Source organism: Phocoena sinus, chromosome 14 (genome assembly GCF_008692025.1).
Source record: "Phocoena sinus isolate mPhoSin1 chromosome 14, mPhoSin1.pri, whole genome shotgun sequence".
In the NCBI taxonomy this organism is placed as follows: Eukaryota; Metazoa; Chordata; class Mammalia; order Artiodactyla; family Phocoenidae; genus Phocoena; species Phocoena sinus.
Genome location: NC_045776.1, coordinates 25,946,327 through 25,969,042, shown reverse-complemented (window position 1 = coordinate 25,969,042; position 22,716 = coordinate 25,946,327). Strand labels below are relative to the sequence as shown.

At 44.4% G+C, this 22,716-nt stretch overlaps 1 non-coding gene across 1 annotated transcript; it reads left to right on the top strand.

Moving 5' to 3' along the window:
* Positions 1-14,821: 14,821 nt before the first annotated feature.
* On the top strand, positions 14,822-14,928 carry LOC116739379. Its single transcript, XR_004345557.1, has one exon. It is a non-coding gene; the product is annotated as a U6 spliceosomal RNA (small nuclear RNA).
* Positions 14,929-22,716: the final 7,788 nt, after the last annotated feature.

Here is a 22,716-nt window from a genome sequence, read left to right as displayed (position 1 = left end):
GCTGGAGGGCAGGCTCACCGCTGTGTGCACAGAGCCTGCGGTACGCTCTCAGTGACGCTCCGTGAACAGGCTGCACGCCAGCGTGGAGGGGAAGAGTGGGCCTTCCGGTGTATACCTGTAACCAAGGTTCCGGCAAGAAGCAGGGGAGGGGTCTCCGAAGCTCATGGGACAGAGGACCCTGACAGCTGGGGGTCAGGAAGACCTCGGGAGGGGCGGGCAGCTGATGCTAAAGGTGGACAGTAAGGACCCAGGGGTTCCGCCAGATTCTGGTACCGGCTCCCCCCTCAACACGGGGAACAGGAGGGGTGTGCACCAAAGAAACCCAGAATACCGCTCCCCTGTCCCCAGCCCTCAGCACCAGAACCATCCCGACGTCTTCTGTTTTTAAAGCCGGCCGAGGGGGAGGCAGCGTGAAGGGGAGCCATCCCTCCCACTTCGGCTGATGCCACAGACGCTCTGCACGCTGCCCCCTCCCACCTGTCCCGGCACCAACCGCTAGTCCCCAAGGGTCTTCCCCTCTGGCCTCCTTCCCTCAAGCTTGGCACCTGCAGTACTTCTTGAAGGGAACCTGAGGACCAAGGAGAGACGGTGCCCCCCTGCCGGCCTCCGCTCACCGTCTCACCTCCAGGCCTTGCACCTGCTGTTCGCTGCCTGATACACCGTCTCCGCTCCTCTGCCCAGCGACCTCCTACTTCTCCTTTGTCTCACTTTGACAGTTCCCACCTTCGGGAAGCTTCCTCTCCCTGCTCCAGACAGAGGCGGTCTGCCCCCTCCTCCCCAGGCTCCCAGCTCACTTTAAATAACACTCTCATCCCCGTCATCGTTTGTCCCAGTCACCTGTTTCCTTGTCTCTCCTGCAGCAGTCACAGGCACCGGGAGAGCACAGGGCTCTCCCTCACCTCTCCCACACCTGGCCTAGTTCTGTTCATGTACTGATTTTGCAGATGAGGAAACTGAGGCTCAGAGCAAACGGCTAGAAACAGCCAGTGAGTCAGAGCCAGAGGAGGAACCAGGCCCCTGGGCTCCCAGACTGGCTCTGTGCCTTCTCCTCTCAAAGGGCCTCACCGTCTCAATTCCAGGGCAGGCTTGGGGGCAGCCGGGTGGTGGCATCTCCAGCTGGACATTGCTGACAAGGGCCTCCAATGAGGGACCCCTGTACACACACACAGACTCACACAGACAGTGACATTTCTGAGGGGATCTGTGGGCACATCTAACCTCTGGACCACTGCAGAAGCTTCCCTGTTCCCATCTGTGCCCCCTCTCCTAGCCCATCCTCCACAGAGCATCCAATATCCTGGTAAAACATGAATTACATCACATCACTCCTCAATCAAAATCCCAAAGGCCCATCTCGCTCAGAGTTAAAGCCAGGTCCTCCCAACGGCTCCCAAGGCAAGGCACGCTTGGACCCCAGCCTCTTCCCCTCCCTTTCCCACTCACTTTGTTCCAGCCACGTCGGCCCACTTGATATTCGCAGACACCAAAGCACAGTCCTACCTGGGCCCTCCCCGCTGCCTGCAATATCCTTTCCCCAATAGCCACATGGCTGACTCCATCCCAGCTTTTTGATGGCTACTCAAATGCCCCTCCTCAGAGAGGCCTGTCCTGACCACTGCATCTAAGGGAACATCCCCATCATGCATCATCCACTTACCCATCTTGGTTTCCTTCATAGGACTACATCACCTGACATAATACATATCTATTTATTTTTGTCTCCCTCACTGGACTGGAGGATCCATAAAAGCAGGTATTTTGTCTTTTGTTCACTCATGTAGCCTCACATCTGAAATACTGCCTGCCATAAAGGGTGAGCTCAGTTAATGCTTGGTAAATGCTAATTAAACAGTCATAAAATCACAAAGAAATGAATTTCTAATGGTGTAATTTCCGACAGTACATGAATAGCTATTGGACACAACATAGTACGGGGCACATAGTAGGTGCTTGAAACAATCTGTAGAATAATGTGCCTCCTTGATGTCTCTGTAAGCACCCTGTGTCTCCATCTTAAGGCAACTGGTTGGCTTACCCCCTCATGAGGAAAGCATTCAATATACAATTACCATTTTTTTGTTGTTGTTGGACGGTTTGTTTGGTTGTTTGGTTGGTTGATTTTCTGACAATGAGTACCTGTGGGGCACTCCCTGTTTTCTTCCCCATGTGGGGTTCAAGGAAGCACACACAGTTGACACCATCCTTCCTCCCAATGGACTCTCCTGACTTTGGGTCCTTGGACAAGTCAAACGGAAAATTTAATTTCCAACTAATTAGCCCTGAATTTGGTGCCCCTCATCAAGTTACAGGACTGCCCCTCTCCCAAGAGAGGTGGGTTCCCCACCCACAAGTGGCCAACATTTGACACTGCTTCTATAGGGATGGAGACAAAGGTCCCCCAGCCCCACTATTGTCTCTGCTCAGAGATCACAGGCAGGCGGACACAAAAGCCTGATGAATACTTCATGACCCTCTGAAAGGGCGGTTCCCCCAGGCCCCTCCTATCACTGGCCACAGGTGGGCCCTTGAATGGAGAAGGACATTATCTTCCAACCAACCAGTTTCCTTTCTTGAATCTTGAACAAGTCGCCCTGAATCTCCTCCCCTTAGAGATGCCGACCCTGCAGTTTGGCTGAAACCAGAATCCCCACCATCAGGTCAAGGCAAGGTCACCCCAGCATCCAGAGGAGTTCGCCTTCCTTCCACACACAAAAGGATGCTGAGCAAGGCTTCTGGGGCCTGCAGGGGGAGACCCTGGGTCTTGGCAGTGCTGTTCCCTCCCCTGCTCCAGAAAGGGTCTCCAGAAGAGATCTGCCCCTCCTTCCACAAGGAAAGGCCTGGAGAGGAAGCACCCTCCCCCAAACTTCCTCTCCATCCCCCAGGAGTCCTGCAGGACTGGGTCTGAGCTGAAAGGGGTGGCTCTCCCCCGTGGCGCCCTCTGCTGGTGGATCCCAGGAGGTGTGAGAACTGCAGGTTTCATGCCCTGTCCTGACTGTCTAAACCACACTGTCTTCTGCCCTCAAGTTTCTCCCTCACCCAAGAAGTCCTTGAAGGAAAGAGGCAGCTGTTCTCTGGCCAAGTCTCCTCCAGAAATAAGTGAAGGGAGGAAGGATGAGGCCTGGGGGGGACTGGATTTGAATTAATGAGCTATGTACTTTCCTTACCCTATAATCATGGCATTTGATGAAGCAGCCAATTTAACTTAGCTGTGGGATAATTTGTCATGAGGTTGTTAGGATGGAGAAGCTGGGGTGGGATGAGCGGGGGGGCAAGGCAGGGCCAGACAGTATAGGGGGCTTTCCCAAGTCCCCCCTAGAAATCCTCCCAGGGAAGGCCCACTCCATGTACCAGGAGCCCAAGGGAGAGAGTGTGGACAGGGCAGGGCTCCTCAGGGGCAGAGCTGGAAAGGATCAGGGAGGGGGACAGGGCCCAACCAGTGCATGAGAGAGCCCCAGCCAGGCAGAGGGAGCCGTACCTGTCCTCTGAGGACAGGGGTGTGTCTGTGTAACTCTCCAAGGACCAGGACCCGGGGTGCTTCATATGGATTTATTGGATCTGTATAGTCCGGGGATCAATGGACGATGGATGGATGGATTGGAACCCGGGATCAATGAGTGAGCTCCACCCAAAGTTTCTATGGATCTCACAATGTGGCAGAACCAGGACATCTGGCCTTATTTCTGTGTCCCAGCCTCATGCTTCCGTTATAGCCAAACATCAGATGACTCAGAGTAAGATGGTCCTTAGAAGGAAATTCATTTTCAGATATGATAGGTGATCACAGGTCCTGCTTTGCCCTGCTAGCTGTCCCAGTTTCCCCCTGTTGTCCCAGGGTAATTGTTAATAATACTCCCTTTTACTTGTCCTGGTGTGGACAGTACACTGTATGGTCTCCTGCAGAAGAGGAGACAGGAGAGAGGCAGTCACCACCCACAGTGTCATCCGTGGTCGCGCTCGGGTCTCCTGATATCCTAGGTTCTTCCTGCTAAGCACCAAGGCCTGGCATTCAGCTCCACAGAATCAGACCTCATCTGTGCACTGGGACCTTCTTCCTCCAGGAAGCCCTCCCTGACCTGGACAGCCGACATCTGAGATCTGCCGTCCCAGTCCTGGGCACTGACCGTGTTTCTCCACCAAAACATGACTGGGCAGGCCCTCTCTACTAAGAGCGCTATACGCTGCTCTTCTGATAGCCTGTGGCCCTGACTTGTTTCCACCCCACTTTCTGGTGAACCCCTTCTTCTGACTGCTGCTTCCTGGCAGGCGGCATCAGGCACCAGCTAGGGTGATGGATTCTCTCTCCTCCCTTCTCTCCTCAGCAGGTGTGGAGTTTCCCCTTCTCACCTGCCCCAGCCTCCCCACTTCTGAACTTTCCCACTCAGGAGCTACAGGAAGCTTGCCTCTTGCAAGCTGAACTGGACACAGCCTCCGTCCACTCTCTGGAATGTAGCACCACCTAGCGGCAGCCTGCTGTCTGACAGTGCCACAGCGAAAATTCGGAGTCAACTAGGCTTCATGGAAAGTCAACCATATAAAGGCATTATGCCAGGCCATCGGGGAAGGGCAGAAGATCAAAAAGAGAAGCAAAGACATGCAAATAAACAAACAGCTAAGCCATGCTCCCTGCGCCTGAGAGTGCCTGCCTCGCAGTGGGGAACTGAGCCTAACACACAGTGCAGTAAAGCAGGACAGCGTGATGGTTCTGAGGGCAACCTTCTGAGTAAGACATCAGAGCTTCAAAGCCTGGCTCCAGCACTTACTAGCTGTGCTACCCTGGGCATGTTGTTTAACTCCTGTAAGCCCCAACTTCCTCTTTTGTAATGGGAATAATAAAAGTCTCTCTCTCAAAGGGGTGTTGTAAAGAACTGAGCTGAAGGATGAAAGCACTTAGCACAGTGCTTGGCAGACAGTAGATGACTTTTTAAGTGGATGCAATTATTATTGAGATGATAAAATGATTAATTCAGGCTAAGTGTTCTAAGAATTCAGGGAAAGGTCAACCCAGTTATGAACTGGAATTATGACAGAGAACTTAATGGACGAGATAGAGCATTGAATCAGCCTTCAGGAAATGCAGGGTCTGCGGCCATGAGCAAATCAGTAAACTTCTTTCAACCTGGTCTTCAAGTGGGGATAAGACAAGTACCTGGAGGTAGAGAACTCAAGCAGACAATTCTTGGGGTAACATCTTTCAGCGATTAACACAGATGGCACAGCTACTATGTGCCAGGCTTTGGGGGTTCAGAGATGAAAAGATAGTCACTCACTTCAAAATCACAATCTGGTTCACGTCACAGAGAGAAGAGGTGGTGGGCTTCCTCACACCATCGTCTAATCCCACCCCAAGACCCACACCAAATTCGGAAGGCCAGGGTGAGGGCCTTTGTTAGTACTATGTCCTCAGCAGGCAGAACTTCCAGGGTCCCACCCCCCCCCCCAAAAAGGGCCAGGTGTTTTGGGAAGTCAGCCGGCAGCTCATCATCAGGCCCAGCTCTTTCCTCTCAGGCTGCTCCCCTGCAGGGCCTCCCTAGCCTGGCACCCTCCCCTCCCTGCTCTGGTCCAGAAACTATGCCTGGAATGTAAAGTTCCAGCTTGTCCACCAATGGGGCAGGCACAGAAGTCAGCGCCTGGTGTATGTTGTGTTCAAAGATATTTGTCAAGTGGATGAATGAATTAATCAAAGCTTTAAGAAATAACTCATTGTAGGACCCGTTTTCTTAGGCCTGGCAAGAGTACACAAGGCCTTTCACAACAATTGCAGCCCTTAGAGTCTTCATTTAGGAAGCAAAGTACATCAGAAGCTGTCTTTCATTATTAGCCTCCAGCTGCATACTTTTAATATGCCCCACTAATCATTTACTCTGTGTCCTTTTGTCCCCCAAGTTAGATGATAAGTTCCTTGATGGGCAGGAACTTTCTCTTATATGCTGAATTTACAGTTCATGGATTTCTCACCATGACTGCACCATCCCTGGATGCCATGCTATACTTATTTTTCAGAGCTTGTGTCAGAAGAGAATAAAGGTGATGGTTCTTTGAGTCAGGGTCCTTTCTCCAGACTTCCTGACCTACTTATACAATAATGCGTCAAATGAAGATTGCAAAATACCTGAAAATTTTAGAATGATGAGCAAAAACTAATAACAGAAATGTAAAATACTAAATATATGTTTAATATGCTTTATATTCAGAACATTAACAGTGTAAGTGCAATGTGATAGAGAACACAGTTGCAGGGCTTCCCTGGTGCCGCAGTGGTTGAGAGTCCGCCTGCCGATGCAGGGGACACGGGTTCGTGCCTGGTCCAGGAGGATCCCACATGCCACAGAGCAGCTAGGCCCGTGAGCCATGGCCGCTGAGCCTGCGCGTCCAGAGCCTGTGCTCCACAACAGAAGAGGCCACAACAGTGAGAGGCCCACGTACCGCAAAAAAAAAAAAAAAAAAAAGAACACAGTTGCCAGTAAATCGTGGGAAAGAAGAATGCTTTTATCGTACAATAAGGTAAAGACAAGATTTAGGACATCAGGAGAAAAAAACAAAAATATTTTAAATTTTTAAAATAAAAATTCTAGAAATGAAAAGTAAAATAACCCGAATTAAGAATTCAGGGTATGGCTTTAACAGCTGATAAAGATAAAGGTGAAAAAAGAATTAGTAAAAAGAAACAAACATCTGAAAAATTAAGCAGAATGAATCATGGAGAGACAAAAAGGATGGAATACACATAAAAGTATAAGAAATAAGAGATACAATGAGGATGTCAATCACACATGCAAGTGGAATCCCAGAAAAAAGAGGATAAAGCAGAAGCAATATTTGAAATCTCAGATGATTGAGATTTTTCAAAAGCCAATGAAAGATTTAAAGCCACATAGTAAAACTGGTGAAAAACAAAAACAAGGACAAAATCTTAAAAAGAGCCAGAAAGAAGAGGAAGATTATCTTTGAAGGACCTCTTGATAGAAAGATGGCAGCCAGAAGATTATGGGAAGATATCTTCTAAGTGTTGAAAGAAACAGCTGCCAGCCTAGAATTCTACACCCAGCAGAAGGTATCCTTCAAGAATTAAAGTGAAATATTATGGTTTTATTTCATACATTCTAAAATTTAAATGGAAAGGCAAAGGACCTAGAATTGCTAAATCAAATTTTAAAAAGAAGAATAAAATGGGAGTAATTACTCTAGCCAAAGCAAGGTTTACTGTATTTCTACAGTAATCTAGAAAGTGTGCTATTTGTGGCGGGATAGACACACAGATAAATGGAACACAATAGAGAACCCAGAAATTGACCCATGCAAATATGCCCAACTGATTTTTAACAAATGTGCCAAATCAAGTGGAGGAAGGATGGTCTTTTTAACAAATGGTGTTTGAGCAATTGGACAGCCATAGGCCACACACAAACAAAAAAGAGCCTCAAACTCAACCTCATACTTCATATAAAAATTAAATTTAAATGGACTGTGGCCACAAAGCAACTAAGCCCGTGCACCACAACTGCTGAGCCTTCTCTTTAGAGCCCGCGAGCCACAACTACTGAGCCCATGTGCCACAACTACTGAAGCCTGCGTGCCTAGATCCCATGCTCCACAAGAAGAGAAGCCACTGCAATGAGAAGCCCCGTGCACTGCAACGAAGAGTAGCCTCCGCTCACCACAACTAGAGAAAGTCCGCGCACAGCAACAAATACCCAACACAGCCATAAATAAATTAATTAATTAATTTTAAAAAATAGATTGTGAATAAAATGGACAATCTGGAAGAAATGGACAAATTCTTAGAAATGCACAACCTGCCAAGACTGAATCAGGAAGAAATAGAAAATATGAACAGACCAATCACAAGCACTGAAATTGAAACTGTGATTAAAAATCTTCCAACAAACAAAAGCCCAGGACCAGATGGCTTCACAGGTGAATTCTATCAAACGTTTAGAGAAGAGCTAACACCTATCCTTCTCAAACTCTTCCAAAATATAGCAGAGGGAGGAACACTCCCAAATTCCTTCTACGAGGCCACCATCACCTTGATACCAAAACCAGACAAGGATGTCACAAAGAAAGAAAACTACAGGCCAATATCACTGATGAACATAGATGCAAAAATCCTCAACAAAATACTAGCAAACAGAATCCAACAGCACATTAAAAGGATCATACACCATGATCAAGTGGGGTTTATTCCAGGAATGCAAGGATTCTTCAATACACGCAAATCTATCAATGTGATAAACCATATTAACAAATTGAAGGAGAAAAACCATATGATCATCTCAATAGATGCAGAGAAAGCTTTCGACAAAATTCAACACCCATTTATGATAAAAACCCTCCAGAAAGTAGGCATAGAGGGAACTTTCCTCAACATAATAAAGGCCATATATGACAAGCCCACAGCAAACATCATCCTCAATGGTGAAAAACTGAAAGCATTTCCACTAAGATCAGGAACAAGACAAGGTTGCCCACTCTCACCACTCTTATTCAACATAGTTTTGGAAGTTTTAGCCACAGCAATCAGAGAAGAAAAGGAAATAAAAGGAATCCACATCGGAAAAGAAGAAGTAAAGCTGTCACTGTTTGCAGATGACATGATACTATACATAGAGAATCCTAAAGATGCTACCAGAAAACTACTAGAGCTAATCAATGAATTTGGTAAAGTAGCAGGATACAAAATTAATGCACAGAAATCTCTGGCATTCCTATATACTAATGATGAAAAATCTGAAAGTGAAATCAAGAAAACACTCCCATTTACCATTGCAACAAAAAGAATAAAATATCTAGGAATAAACCTACCTAAGGATACGAAAGATCTGTATGCAGAAAATTATAAGACACTGATGAAAGAAATTAAAGATGATACAAATAGATGGAGAGATATACCATGTTCTTGGATGGGAAGAATCAACATTGTGAAAATGACTCTACTACCCAAAGCAATCTACAGATTCAATGCAATCCCTATCAAACTACCACTGGCATTTTTCACAGAACTAGAACAAAAAATTTCGCAATTTGTATGGAAACACAAAAGACCCCGAATAGCCAAAGCAATCTTGAGAACGAAAAAAGGAGCTGGAGGAATCAGGCTCCCTGACTTCAGACTATACTACAAAGCAACAGTAATCAAGACAGTATGGTACTGGCACAAAAACAGAAAGATAGATCAGTGGAACAGGATAGAAAGCCCAGACATAAACCCACGCACATATGGACACCTTATCTTTGATAAAGGAGGCAGGAATGTACAGTGGAGAAAGGACAGCCTCTTCAATAAATGGTGCTGGGAAAACTGGACAGGTACATGTAAAAGTATGAGATTAGATCACTCCCTAACACCATACACAAAAATAAGCTCAAAATGGATTAAAGACCTAAATGTAAGGCCAGAAACTATCAAACTCTTAGAGGAAAACATAGGAAGAACACTCTATGACATAAATCACAGCAAGATCCTTTCTGACCCACCTCCTAGAGTAATGGAAATAAAAACAAAAATAAACAAGTGGGACCTAATGAAACTTCAAAGCTTTTGCACAGCAAAGGAAACCATAATCAAGACCAAAAGACAACCCTCAGAATGGGAGAAAACATTTGCAAATGAAGCAACTGACAAAGGATTAATCTCCAAAATTTACAAGCAGCTCATGCAGCTCAATAACAAAAAAACAAACAACCCCATCCAAAAATGGGCAGAAGACCTAAACAGACATTTCTCCAAAGAAGATATACAGAATGCCAACAAACACATGAAAGAATGCTCAACATCATTAATCATTAGAGGAATGCAAATCAAAACTACAATGAGATATCATCTCACACCAGTCAGAATGGCCATCATCAAAAAATCTAGAAACAATAAATGCTGGAGAGGGTGTGGAGAAAAGGGGACACTCTTGCACTGCTGGTGGGAATGTGAATTGGTTCAGCCACTGTGGAGAACAGTATGGAGGTTCCTTAAAAAACTACAAATAGAATTACCATATGACCCAGCAATCCCACTACTGGGCATATACCCTGAGAAAACCAAAATTCAAAAAGAGTCATGTACCAAAATGTTCATTGCAGCTCTATTTACAATAGCCCGGAGATGGAAAGAACCTAAGCGCCCATCATCGGACGAATGGATAAAGAAGATGTGGCACATATACACAATGGAATATTACTCAGCCTTAAAAAGAAATGAAATTGAGTTATTTGTAATGAGATGGATAGACCTAGAGTCTGTCATACAGAGTGAAGTAAGTCAGAAAGAAAAAGACAAATACCGTATGCTAACACATATATATGGAATTTAAGGGAAAAAAATGTCATGAAGAACCTAGGGGTAAGAGAGGAATAAAGATGCAGACCTACTGGAGAACGGACTTGAGGATATGGGGAGGGGGAAGGGTGAGTTTTGACAGGGCGAGAGAGAGTCATGGACATATACACACTAACAAACGTAGTAAGGTAGATAGCTAGGGGGAAGCAGCCGCAAGGCACAGGGATATTAGCTCGGGGCTTTGGGACAGCCTGGAGGGGTGGGATGGGGAGAGTGGGAGGGAGGGAGACGCAAGAGGGAAGACGTGTGGGATCATATGTATATGTATGGCTGATTCACTTTGTTATAGGGCAGAGACTAACACACCATTGTAAAGCAATTATACCCCAATAAAGATGATAAAAAAATTAAAAAAAATTTAAAAAAATTAAAAATAAAAAATAGATTGTGGACTTAGATGTAAAATATAAAACTCTTATAGGAAAACATAGGAGAAGATCTCAGGACCTAGGACTAGGAGAAGAGTTCTTAGACTTGACATCAAAGCATGTTTCGTAAAAGAAAAAAGTTGATAAATTGGACTTCATCAAAATTAAAACCTTTCCTATGTGAAAGACTCAGTTAAGAGGCTGAAAAGACATGTGTCAGGCTGGAAGAAAATATTTGCAAACCACATATCTAACAAAAGGTGTACAAAAACTCTCAAAACTCAACATTAGGGTGGGAAAAATGGGTGAAGGGAGTCAAAAGATACAAACTTGCAGTTATAAAATAAGCAAGCCATGGGGATGTAATGTACAACATGGCAACCATAGTTAATAATATTGTATCGCATATTTGAAAGTCGCTAAGAGAGTAGATCTTAAACTTTCTCATCATAAGGGGAAAAGAATTATGTAACCATGTATGGTGATGGACATTAACTAGATTTATCTGGGTGATCATTTCATAATATATACAAATATCAAATCATTATATGGTAAACCTGAAACTAATATAATGTATATCAATTACATCTCAACATTTTTTTAAAATCCAATTAGAAATTGTCAAAAAAATGAGGAAATTTCACTGAAGAGGTCATATGGGTGGCAAATAAGCACATGAAAGGATGTTCAACATCATTAACTGTTAGGGAAATGAAAATTAAAACCTCAATAAGTTATCATCGCATACCTATCAGGATGGCTAACGTAACAGTGACAGCAGAGATACTGGATCTCTCATACCTTGCTGGTGGAGATGTAAAATGGTTACAGCCACTCCAGAACAACTAAAATTAAATAGACTGACATGGGACAAAACATGTAGCCACTGGAATTCTTTAACCTATCTGGTGAGCCTGTAAAGTGATGCAACTACTTTGGAAAACAGTTCAGCAGTTTCTTATAAAGCTAAGTATACACCTATACTATGAACAAGGGACTCCATTCATGGTTACATATCCAAGAGAAATAGAAACATGTATTTACAAAAAGACCTGTACAAGAATTTTCATTTTGCTATTCATAATAGCCAAAAACCGGAAATAATCTAAATGGCCATCAAAGGAAAAGGGATAGAAAAACTGTGGTATACAGCGACATATTACTCAGCAATACAAATGGAAGAAACACATAATAGCATGGATGAATCTCAAAACTGTTAGGTTGTGTGAAAAAAGCCAGATGCAGAAGAATGTGTACTATGTGACATCATTCATATAAAATTATAGAACAGACAAAATTAGTTGCTGGTGATAGACATTGAAACAGTAGTGGCCTTGAGCAGAGGGTGAGTGGGATGGAGGTGGATTGATTGGAAAGGAGCATGAAGATTTCATTGAGGTGATGGAAGTGTTCTATATCTTAATTGCATTACCAGTCATATGGGAGTATACTTTTGCCCAAACTCATCAAACTATTGTATGTAAATTACAACTCAATTTTAAAAAGGAAACCAAATTATGCTGAGTATGTTTCTAAGCACAATTAACTTAAGCTAGGAATTAATAATAAAAATATAACTGAAAAGTCCCCATGTGCATGGAAATTAAAGAAATACATTTCTAAAACACCCATGTGTCAAAGAAAATAATTACAGTGGAAACTTGGTAATATTTTTAACTGAGTAATAATAAAATGTTTAACACCAGAACTTGGTGGATGCTGCTAAAACACCGAGGGAAATTTAATAGGCTCAAATGCATATATTATCACCAAAAAAAGAAAAGCTAAAGAAAAATCCATCTCAAAAATTTAGAAAAGAAATAACAAAGAAAATCCAAAAACAAGAATTAGAGTTTAATAATAAAAGAGCAGAAATTAATTTAATAAAAATCATATACAGTATAGATGATACAGCTAAAAATTGGTTCTTTAGAAAGAAAAATTAAACTGATAACCCTTGGGTGAGACTAATTAAGAAAAAAGAGAGAAGGAACAAATAACCAATATAAGGAATGAATACATCACTACAGATCCTACCCACATGAAAAAGGTCAAAAGAATGTACTGAAAAACTTTGTGCCAATATATTTTAAAGTTTACAGGAAATAAATTCCTAGAAGCATACAACTACTAAAATTGACTCAGGAAGAAATAGGAAATCTGAGTAGTCCTATGACTATTGTAATAACTCAATCTATAATTTAGAACTTTTACACAAAGGAAATAACAGGTTCAAGTGGCTTTACCAGCAAATTTAAGTAAAACATTGGAAAAATTATTATACATATATGTATTGGTTTTCTATTTCTGTATAGTGTAACAAATTACCACAAACATAGCAACTTAGCACCCATTCATTATTTCACAATTTCCAGGGGTCAGGAATCCAGGCATGTAACTGGGTCCTATGATCAGGGTCTCACAAGACTGCAGTCCAGGTGTCAGAGAAGACAGCCTCATCATATGCTCGACTGGGAAAAATGGACTTCTGGGCTGCTTCGGGTTGTCAACAGAATTCACCTCCTCAAAGTTGTAGAAATGAGGTTCCCATTTTCCTGCTGTCTCTCAGCATTTAGAGTTTTCCCACCATTCCCTGCCACACGGCCCTATCTGTAGATGTGAACACACATGATTTTTTGCTTCTTCAAGACTGGCAGGAAGCTCTTTCTCTTCAGTCTGCTAGGACAGAGTCCTATATAAAGAAACATACTCATGGAAGTGACATGCCATCATCTTTGCCATATTCTTTGGATTAGAAGCAAGTCACAGGTCCCACTCATACTCTAGAAGAGAGGATTATACAAGAATATGGATCATTGGGATGTGTCTGCCACAGTAAGTCGGACAGGAAGTGAGTGGGGTTAAATCTATGGGCCTTGAACAGGAGAGTAAAGATACCGATTAGCTTTTAATTTTATTAGATTAAGTACACTTATCAAGGTTTCTAGGGCAACCACTAGAATGCTAGAACTAAGATTTGTAACTCCAAAATATTGGTGGGAGGCAGGGGAGTCCTCAGTACACAAGAAAACAAGAAAGATGAAAAAAGAAATGAAGAAAATTGGGGAATTGAAAATGCAAAATAAGATAATATAAATAAATCTACATTTATCAGTAATCAGAACAAACATAACTGGATTAATTAACTTACCAGTTTAAAATGTTCATATAGGGGCTTCCCTGGTGGTGCAGTGGTTGAGAATCTGCCTGCTAAGGCAGGGGACACGGGTTCGAGCCCTGGTCTGGGAGGATCCCACATGCCGCGGAGCAACTAGGCCCGTGAGCCACAACTACTGAGCCTGCGCGTCTGGAGCCTGTGCTCTGCAACAAGAGAGGCCGCGACAATGAGAGGCCCAAGCACCGTGATGAAGAGTGGCCCCCGCTTGCCACAACTAGAGAAAGCCCTCGCACAGAAACGAAGACCCAACACAGCAAAAATAAATTACTAAACTCCTACCCCCAACATCTTCTTTAAAAAAAAAAAAAAAGTTCATATAACTGAATTTTAAAATAATCTAGCTATAAGCTATCTACGAGACATTCCTAAAACATAAAGACAAAGGCTGAAAGTAAAAGGATGAAAAATATATAAATATATATACCATCAAACTATTATTCAGAAGAAAATGGATGAATATATTGTGATTTGGTCATAAAATGGAATATAATCCAACAGTGCACACGAGTATACCACAGCTGCATTTACCAACACGGACAAAAGTTACAAAAATGTTGAGTGAAAAAAAAAAAATCAAGTCATAAAAGAATGTGTGCAATATGATTCCACTTAAATAAATTTCAAAAACATTCGAAACTAAATAATATATTATTTCTGATACATACATATGTGATAAATTATAAACGAAAAAAGGAAACTATAACCCTAAAATTTTCCCTGGAGATGGGAAAGGAATTTGGAAGGAATGCACAGGAAGTTTCAAAGTTATTACAATGGAAATTTGATAATATTTTGAATAAAATAATAAGTGCAATATGTAAAAACAATTTCTTAAACTTACTGCACGGTAGACATATATTCATTTTATTTTTTTATATCTTTTATATGTTCATATGTGTATTCTTCCAAATGAATTTAAAATCCAATAACTATTTAAAATTTACTTTGCTCGCTTCAGCAGCACATATACTAAAATTGGAACGATACAGAGAAGATTAGCATGGCCCCTGGGCAAGGATGACACACAAATTCGTGAAGCGTTCCATATTTAAAAAAATAATAATAGGGCTTCCCTGGTGGTGCAGTGGTTGAGAGTCTGCCTGCCGATGCAGGCGACACGGGTTCGTGCCCCGGTCCGGAAGATCCCACATGCCGCGGAGCAGTTGGGCCCGTGAGCCATGGCCGCTGAGCGTGTGCGTCCGGAGCCTGTGCTCCGCAACGGGAGAGGCCACAACAGTGAGAGGCCCGCGTACCGCAAAAAATAATAATAATAATTAAATAAAATGTACTGAAAACCTGATAGCTTACTGTTTTCTTGATCCAAAGAAAAGGTACAGCAATGGCACCATGAGAAGAGAGGCCTTCCCCTGGGATTGCCATGAACGTCACTGACATCAACTTGTAGTATCCTACAAGGTCAAGTCTCTACTGACACAGCCTGACAAAGGCACAGAACTGCTAATGACCGTTGCAGCCAGGAGACCTACTCATGCCAGGGACTTAAGGCAAAACCAAGACCTTGCTCCTTTTTGCCATTTCAGTGACCCTAACAGATGTCAGCTCCAGTGTGGTCATCTCAGAATTTTTGTCCAGGTAAGAAACTTCCCCACAATCTTATGTGATACTATATGATTGAGTCACTTCCTCATTTAATACATTTTTTTGGTAACACCTCCCGTGTGCCAGACCATGGACTAATGGCTAGGGATACCAACATGGTATCATAGTATCACAGGACCAACACGGTCCCAGCCTCAGATGCTGAGAGCCTGAAAGGGCTGCAGACAAGCAAAAGGGCAAGTGCAATAGAGAATGTCCAATGCAATGATGATGTGAGCTCTGTGCATGAGAAGAGAAGATGGAAGAAGTTTTCTGGACTCAGCGGAGATCAGGGACCCCGGCCAAAGGAAGTGACCTCTAAGTTGAGGAGGCAGAGGGCTCTGTGAAGCCTTCCTCCCAGCTTCAACCTGACTTAGCTTCAGCGACATTTCATGGATCTGCCACCCAAGGATGAAGCCTCTCCTGGCTCCTGTTGTATATTCAACCTGGGGTGGTAAACCCTGTTGTTTTATACTGTGTTGTAGGGTTGTCCTACCACACAGAGGATTATGCCCTGCTTTGGATTGTCCTAAAGCAGCCAGCTTCCAGGCTGAGGAAGGACAGCCGGGCTGCTAAGCTGGGCCACAGGGAGGCTGAGAAAGCAGAGGTGCTAGTTGCCAGTGGGGAGACTAGCTCCACAGCTGTCTGTGTGGTCTTTGGCAAATCATGTCATCCTCTGGGCCTCAGTTTCCTCGCCTGTGGAGTGGATATAAACAGTGCCTGCCTCTCAGGATAGAGTGGAGTGAAAGAGTTGGTTCAAGTGAAGTTCACTGAAAGACGCAAAGCTCAGCCTTTATTCTCAAGCCTGGCCAGGGTTCCTCAGCCCTTCTATTCCCCACTTAAGCCGGAAGCTCCTCCCTTCCCACCCAAGGCCACTCTTGGCATACCCTCCACCCAGACCAGTCCCAGGCTCACTCGGTTCCCGACTCTGGACTCCCAAGATGTCTCCCAAGGGGGCTCGGAGGAAGCTGAGTGCAGAGTGGGTGGAGAGGAGGTGATCCGGCCACCCAGTCCTTCCCTTCCAGCTTTGGGCCAGCGCTGTTCTCATTCCTTGGAGGGAGAAGGCAGCTGCACCCAGATTCCAAAACCTCCTTCTGAACCCTTCCCTAGGACTTGTCCAGCAGGAAGGCGGCCCAGGCTTTCTCCTATTGCCCAAAGGATGCTATGCACCCCAGCACCACCAGGTGGCCCCAGGAAATCAGACACCGCCTTTATCTCCCCTCCTGGGGCTCCTGAGACAGCTTCTTATTTCAAAAGTGCAGAAGCCTAAAGCAGAAGGGACCTCAAGAGAGAGAATCCAGGCTAGGCTTCTTAACTTCTTAGGGGCCACAGACCTCTTAAAGAAACTGATGAAAACCACTGACCAATCCCCAGGAAAATGCCCCAGCACATATACTCAGTATTGTCATACAGCTTCAGAACACCCTTGGACCACACCCCACCCTGAACACATCCATGGATCTAGTAGAATTTCTTGTAACTCAGCCTAGGATTCCTGCCCCAATCTCGGCCACCTCCCTCATGATCTAGGTGATAAATGAGTCCCACAGCCCCCTCTTCCTGTGATCAGACCCATGCCCACGTTTATCCTGGTGAGACCTGGGTAAACTGCTCCACCAATGGAGCCTGAAAAGAAAATCACCAAAGCTTAGCCTATTTGAAGGGAGGGGCTTATAAAAATGAGAAGGGACTTTGTGGTTTGAGGAATTATGGACTAATTGGTTGTCCATGAGCCCCAGGCATGAAATTTTTTTTTTTAATCAATAACTGATGCTCCTTTTCCCAAGAGAAATCATGGCCTCATTACCACCTGCATATTAGGGCACAGATATGCGGGGCAGGGGGGTGCAGTGATTGGAGAGGGAGGGAGGAGACGAGGCAGAGCTTAGGACATGGGAGAGACTCCCCCTTTCTGGTATCCTGAGGTCCCCAGGAGGTGGCGCACTAAGAGAACAGTCCCTAAATGCATCAAGTCCTCGGAGACACACCACCACCCCAGGTTGGCTGGTTTATCCCTAAAGAAACGTAAACCGACACAGAGTCTAGGAGAAGGGGAAAAGCAAAACAAAAATTAAACACTAGAGCATGATAGATGACACAAGTGAAGGAAGACCAGTAGAAACAGAGGTCCCAGTCACCTACCCTCCTTCTCCTTAGCACCTTCTATGGCAGGTAACCTGGTCCAGGAGTCAGCTCACGAGCAAGCAGGCCCTCAGTGCTGCCGTGTGTCAGGGACCCTGTCCTGTCCTTCAAGAGCTCCCAGCTGAACAGGGAAGCCAGATGCTAGTAAAGAAATGCAGTGTGAGCCGTGCTGAGGGAAGGATCCCTTCCCGCTGGGGTGTCAGTGAGCCATCCCAGTGCGAGCAGGACTTGAGGAAATAAGGTCCTTAGAGGATGGTGAGTGAGACTACAGAATGATGGCACAGAGGCCAGAATACACGAGGTCCACGAGTGAGGGGCTGAGGGCACCTGGAAGCAACAAGACAGGACATAGAACATTTTCCACATCACCAGCCACCCATGGGCATCTTCCCACCATAGAACCTTGACTTAATTTCTGTCCACATCTTCCATTCTACCCCCTCCCCCAGCCACCAATACCCCTCACAAACACGTGTCTGGCACCACTACACTGGAGGAGACGGGAGCACACCCATCTCACATTCACGCTGTAAGTTTCTCATGTGCATCCACCACGTGCCAGGCACCACTCAAGGCACCGTTCACAGCACAAGACACACAGCAAGGCAAAGGGAAACGTCATGCCTCATCTGTTCTGGCAAAGAGCTTCTTAGGGCTCGATCTTTGTTCCCAACTCCCTCTCAGGTTCCCACACGCCTCAGTTTATCAGCTGAGGGGAGGAACCGTTGGGTCCAAGCTGAGTCAAAGTGCTCACCACTGGGCCTATCGGTAGCTGCGATTGGGATGAGACAATAAGTCCTAACACAACTTCGTGGATGGCGTTGAGAAGTAATTCGGAGCAGACGGCAAAGTGACTGGTGTCCAGCGTGGGCCCTTGGAGACCTAGTCCAACCTCTCATTTTTTCAGAGGCAATGAAGGTACAGGTCAGATGGTGCCCTGCCTACTGAATTCATGATTGAATTCAAGGAATCATAGAGCACTTGGCAAGGGCATTCATCAATCAGAATATCCAGTGGATTGAGAGGATGCATGTCAAACTCATAAACGGCAATTCATCTAATAAACTTAAATGGGAGCGACTGTCACTTTCCCAGAGTCAAAGCGTGATGCTGCCTCGACCTTGCACAGCCAGGGAATGAGGAGTTCTTGATGAACCCATTCCCAAGATAAGCAAAGATTCTCACGAAACATCTGAATGGTGGCCATGTTAAGTCTTCTTGACAGAAACCCTTTCCAAATGATTGTACACAGCTCTGTCTTCTTATAAAGAGGAAGCTGAACAGAGTTAAGACTTTTCTTGACATCCCAGGATCATTTGTTTATTCTGCAGCTGTTTACTGGGTGGCAGCTATGTGGCAGACACTGTTCTGGGCTCTGAGTGTACCAAAGGCCACTGTCTACAGACATGGACCCTGTCTTAAAACATAGTGAGAGGGCTTCCCTAGTGGCGCAGTGGTTGAGAGTCCACCTGCCGATGCAGGGGACACGGGTTCGTGCCCCGGTGCGGGAAGATCCCACATGCTGTGAAGCGGCTGGGCCCATGAGCCATGGCTGCTGAGCCTGCACGTCCGGAGCCTGTGCTCCGCAACGGGAGAGGCCACAACAGTGAGAGGCCCGCGTACCGCAAAAAAAAAAAAAAAAAAAAACATAGTGAGAAAGACACTCCAGAAAATAATTATATCCATAATTAATCACAGCTGGGACAGAGAGGCCAAGGAATATGGTATTCTGGGAATATATAAAGGTGATCCAAAGGAAAGGGGAGGAAAAAGGCTTCTTTGAGGAAGTGATGTTTAAGCTCAGTGGGGGAGAGTAGGAGGAAGCAGGTGGAGAAAAGGGGAAGGACAGAGCTTTCAGGCAGAAGGAACAGCAAATGTGACATTGGCTGGAGCAGCAGCCCCATGAACAGTGGTCATCAGTCTGCACTGTGTCAGAGGTACCCTCAGGGTATTATCGGCATTAGGGACCAGGTAGAAACACTACCACCTGCTCTTGGAAGAGATGGACAGATATCTGCCCTGTCAAACCCCGGAGAGACACCAGCTACTCATGGAGTGGTCCCCAGTGTGGGTAGCTGGCAACAGCTATGGTTGAATATGGTTAGGAGAACCATATTCTGTCAGGTTTCTGCTATTCAGAACCACCACAGACCCACAGAATAACAGTCCTGAAGAACCCCAAAGAGTTCATCTAGGGCAGGGTTTATGATCCCAGCTGCACAACTGAATCACCTGAGACACTCGTAAAAACACGTGTGCTCAAACCCTATCCCAGACCGGGGGTAAATCAGGAGATCTGAGCACAGGACTATGTCATGGGGACTTTGAAAAGCTCCTAGATTCTAATTTCTGATGAGTAGCCGGGGTTGAGAATCACTATCCTAGTGCAATCCTTTTTAAAAAACAAATGGAATAACTAAGACCCTTCTCCACAATTACTGATCTTAGAAATGTACCCATATTCACATTACACACAAGTAGAGAGTAAAGAAGTAGCAGTGGTCATAGAAATCTCATGTTTAAAATAAGGTTGAACTTAGGGGCAAGCAGATACCAGTTTCTCTTGCTTGGTCCAGGAAAGCAGTATATAAAAAGTGGATTTATAAGTTTTATCATTAAAAAAAAATAGTGTTATGTATTACCACAAGCAAAAGAATGAAGTTAAATCCCTTCTTTACACATACACAAAAATTCACTCAAAATGGATCACTTAAATGTAAGAGCAAAACAATAAACCTCTTTAAAAAAAAATAGGGGGCTTCCCTGGTGGCGCAGTGGTTGAGAGTCCGCCTGCCGATGCAGGGGACACGGGTTCGTGCCCCGGTCCGGGAGGATCCCACATGCCGCGGAGCGGCTGGGCCCATGAGCCATGGCCGCTGAGCGTGCGCGTCCGGAGCCTGTGCTCCGTGGTGGGAGAGGCCACAACAGTGAGAGGCCCGTGTACCGCCAAAAAAAAAAAAAAAAAAAAAAAAAATAGGAATAAATCGTCATGGTCTTGGGGCCTTGGGCTGAACAAAACCTTCTTAGATATGACAAGTAACAAAAGAAAAAAAGCACAAGTAACAAAAGAAAAAAACGATTAAATAGAGTTCATGAAAATTACTTTGTGATGCAAACAAGACCATTGAGAAAATGGAAAAAACAACTCACAGGATAGGAGAAAATATTTGCAAATTGTATATCTGATAAGAAACTTGTGTCCCGAATATATAGAGAACACTTACAACTCAACAATTAAAAGACAAATAATCCAAATAAAAAGTGAGCAAAGATCTGAATAGACATTTCTTCAAAGATTTATAAACAGCCAATAAGCACATGAAAAGATGCTCAACATCATCAGCCATCAGGGAAATGCAAATAAAAACCAAAATGAAATATCACTTCACACCCACAAGGACGGCTAGAATCAAAAAGACAGAGGATGCGTCAAAGATGTGAACAAGGGCTTCCGTGGTGGTGCAGTGGTTGAGAGTCCGCCTGCTGATGCAGAGGACACGGGTTCGTGCCCTGGTCCAGGAAGATCCCACATGCCGTGGAGCGGCTGGGCCCGTGAGCCACGGCTGCTGAGCCGGCGCATCCGGAGCCTGTGCTCCGCAATGGGAGAGGCCACAACAGTGAGAGGCCCATGTATCACTAAAAAAAAAAAAAAAAAGGTGTGAACAAGCTGGAGCCTTCATACATTGCTGGTTGGAATGTAAAATGGTGCAGTCGCTCTGGAAAACAATTTATCAGCTTCTCAAAATGTTAAATATAGAGTTACCATATGACCCAGCCATTCTACTCTTAGTTATAGATCCAAGAGAAATGAAAGCATAAAAAAATGTATATGAAGGTTTATATCAGCGTATTCATAATAGCCAAAAAATAGAAGCAACCCAAATGCCCATCAACTGATGAATGGCTAAGTAAAATGTGGTATATCGATACAATGAAACATTATTCAGCCATAAAAAGGAATGAAGGATTGATACATGCTACAATGTGAACGAATTGTGAAATCATTATGCTAAGTGAAAGAAGCCAGTCACAAAAGACCACATATTGTATGATTTCACTTATATGAAGTATCTAGAACAGGCAAATCTATAGAAATAGAAAGTAGGTTAGTGGCAGCCTACGGCTGAGAGGGTGGAGAAGGATGGAGGGTGACAGCTAAAGGGTACAAGATTTCTTTTGGGGATGATGAAAATATTCTAAAATTGACTGTGGTGATAGTTGCACAACTGTGAACATACTAAAAAACATTGAACTTAAACAAGTGAATGGTGTGGTATGTAAATTATATCTCACTAAATCTGTTTTTTAAAAACAGCATTAATCCTCACTTGCTTATTCTGGGTAGGATTGGGTCGTTGCTTTCTTACATTTCATGCTTTCCATTCCTTTCCTCTTTCCGTACTTTTATCCCACTCATCTTTCTGGATTTATGTCTCTTATCTCTGATCTTCTCCCTCTCTTTTTCTCTTTCTCCTCCCTCTCTTAGCTCCGCCCCCACTTCATTTCTCTCTCCTCAAGAATCCAGAAAATTCTCAGAAGTGCTGCCTCTGCAGATTTGCTCATGTAGAGATCCTGTAAGTCACCGAGCTAGTGGCTTTCCACTGAGCCAGTGAACTTCACAGTTTTCCCCTGGTCACAGTTATGAGTTACCTAAGTATATTTTTGCACATCACATAGTCTGTCTTCAAAGGAAAAAAAAAGCAGGGGGTGGGGTCGGGGTGAGCTCCCTAAGGCAGAGAGAGCCTCTGGCCAAGTTGATTCCCTGGGAAGTGGAACAGTTTAGGAAACAGACTTTTCTGAAATCTCTTACCCAGCTACACTATCCTCTAAAGCGGACCGACTAGAGTAAGGCAAATAACGATAGAGGGGAGACCTGACAAAAACAGGAAGAATGAGTTCCCCAAGGGTGGAAGTTTGCATTTTCCAAAAATGGCTACAGCGATAGTTCTGACCCCGCACGCTCGTCCAAATTCTTGGACAATCCTCTGACAAGAGACAGAGTCTGATTCCCTCCCTTTGAATATTGCTTAGCCTCAGAATCTTTCTTCTAAGGAACTGAATCCAGAGGAAGTAATGCTGTTGGATTCCTGATGCTAGGG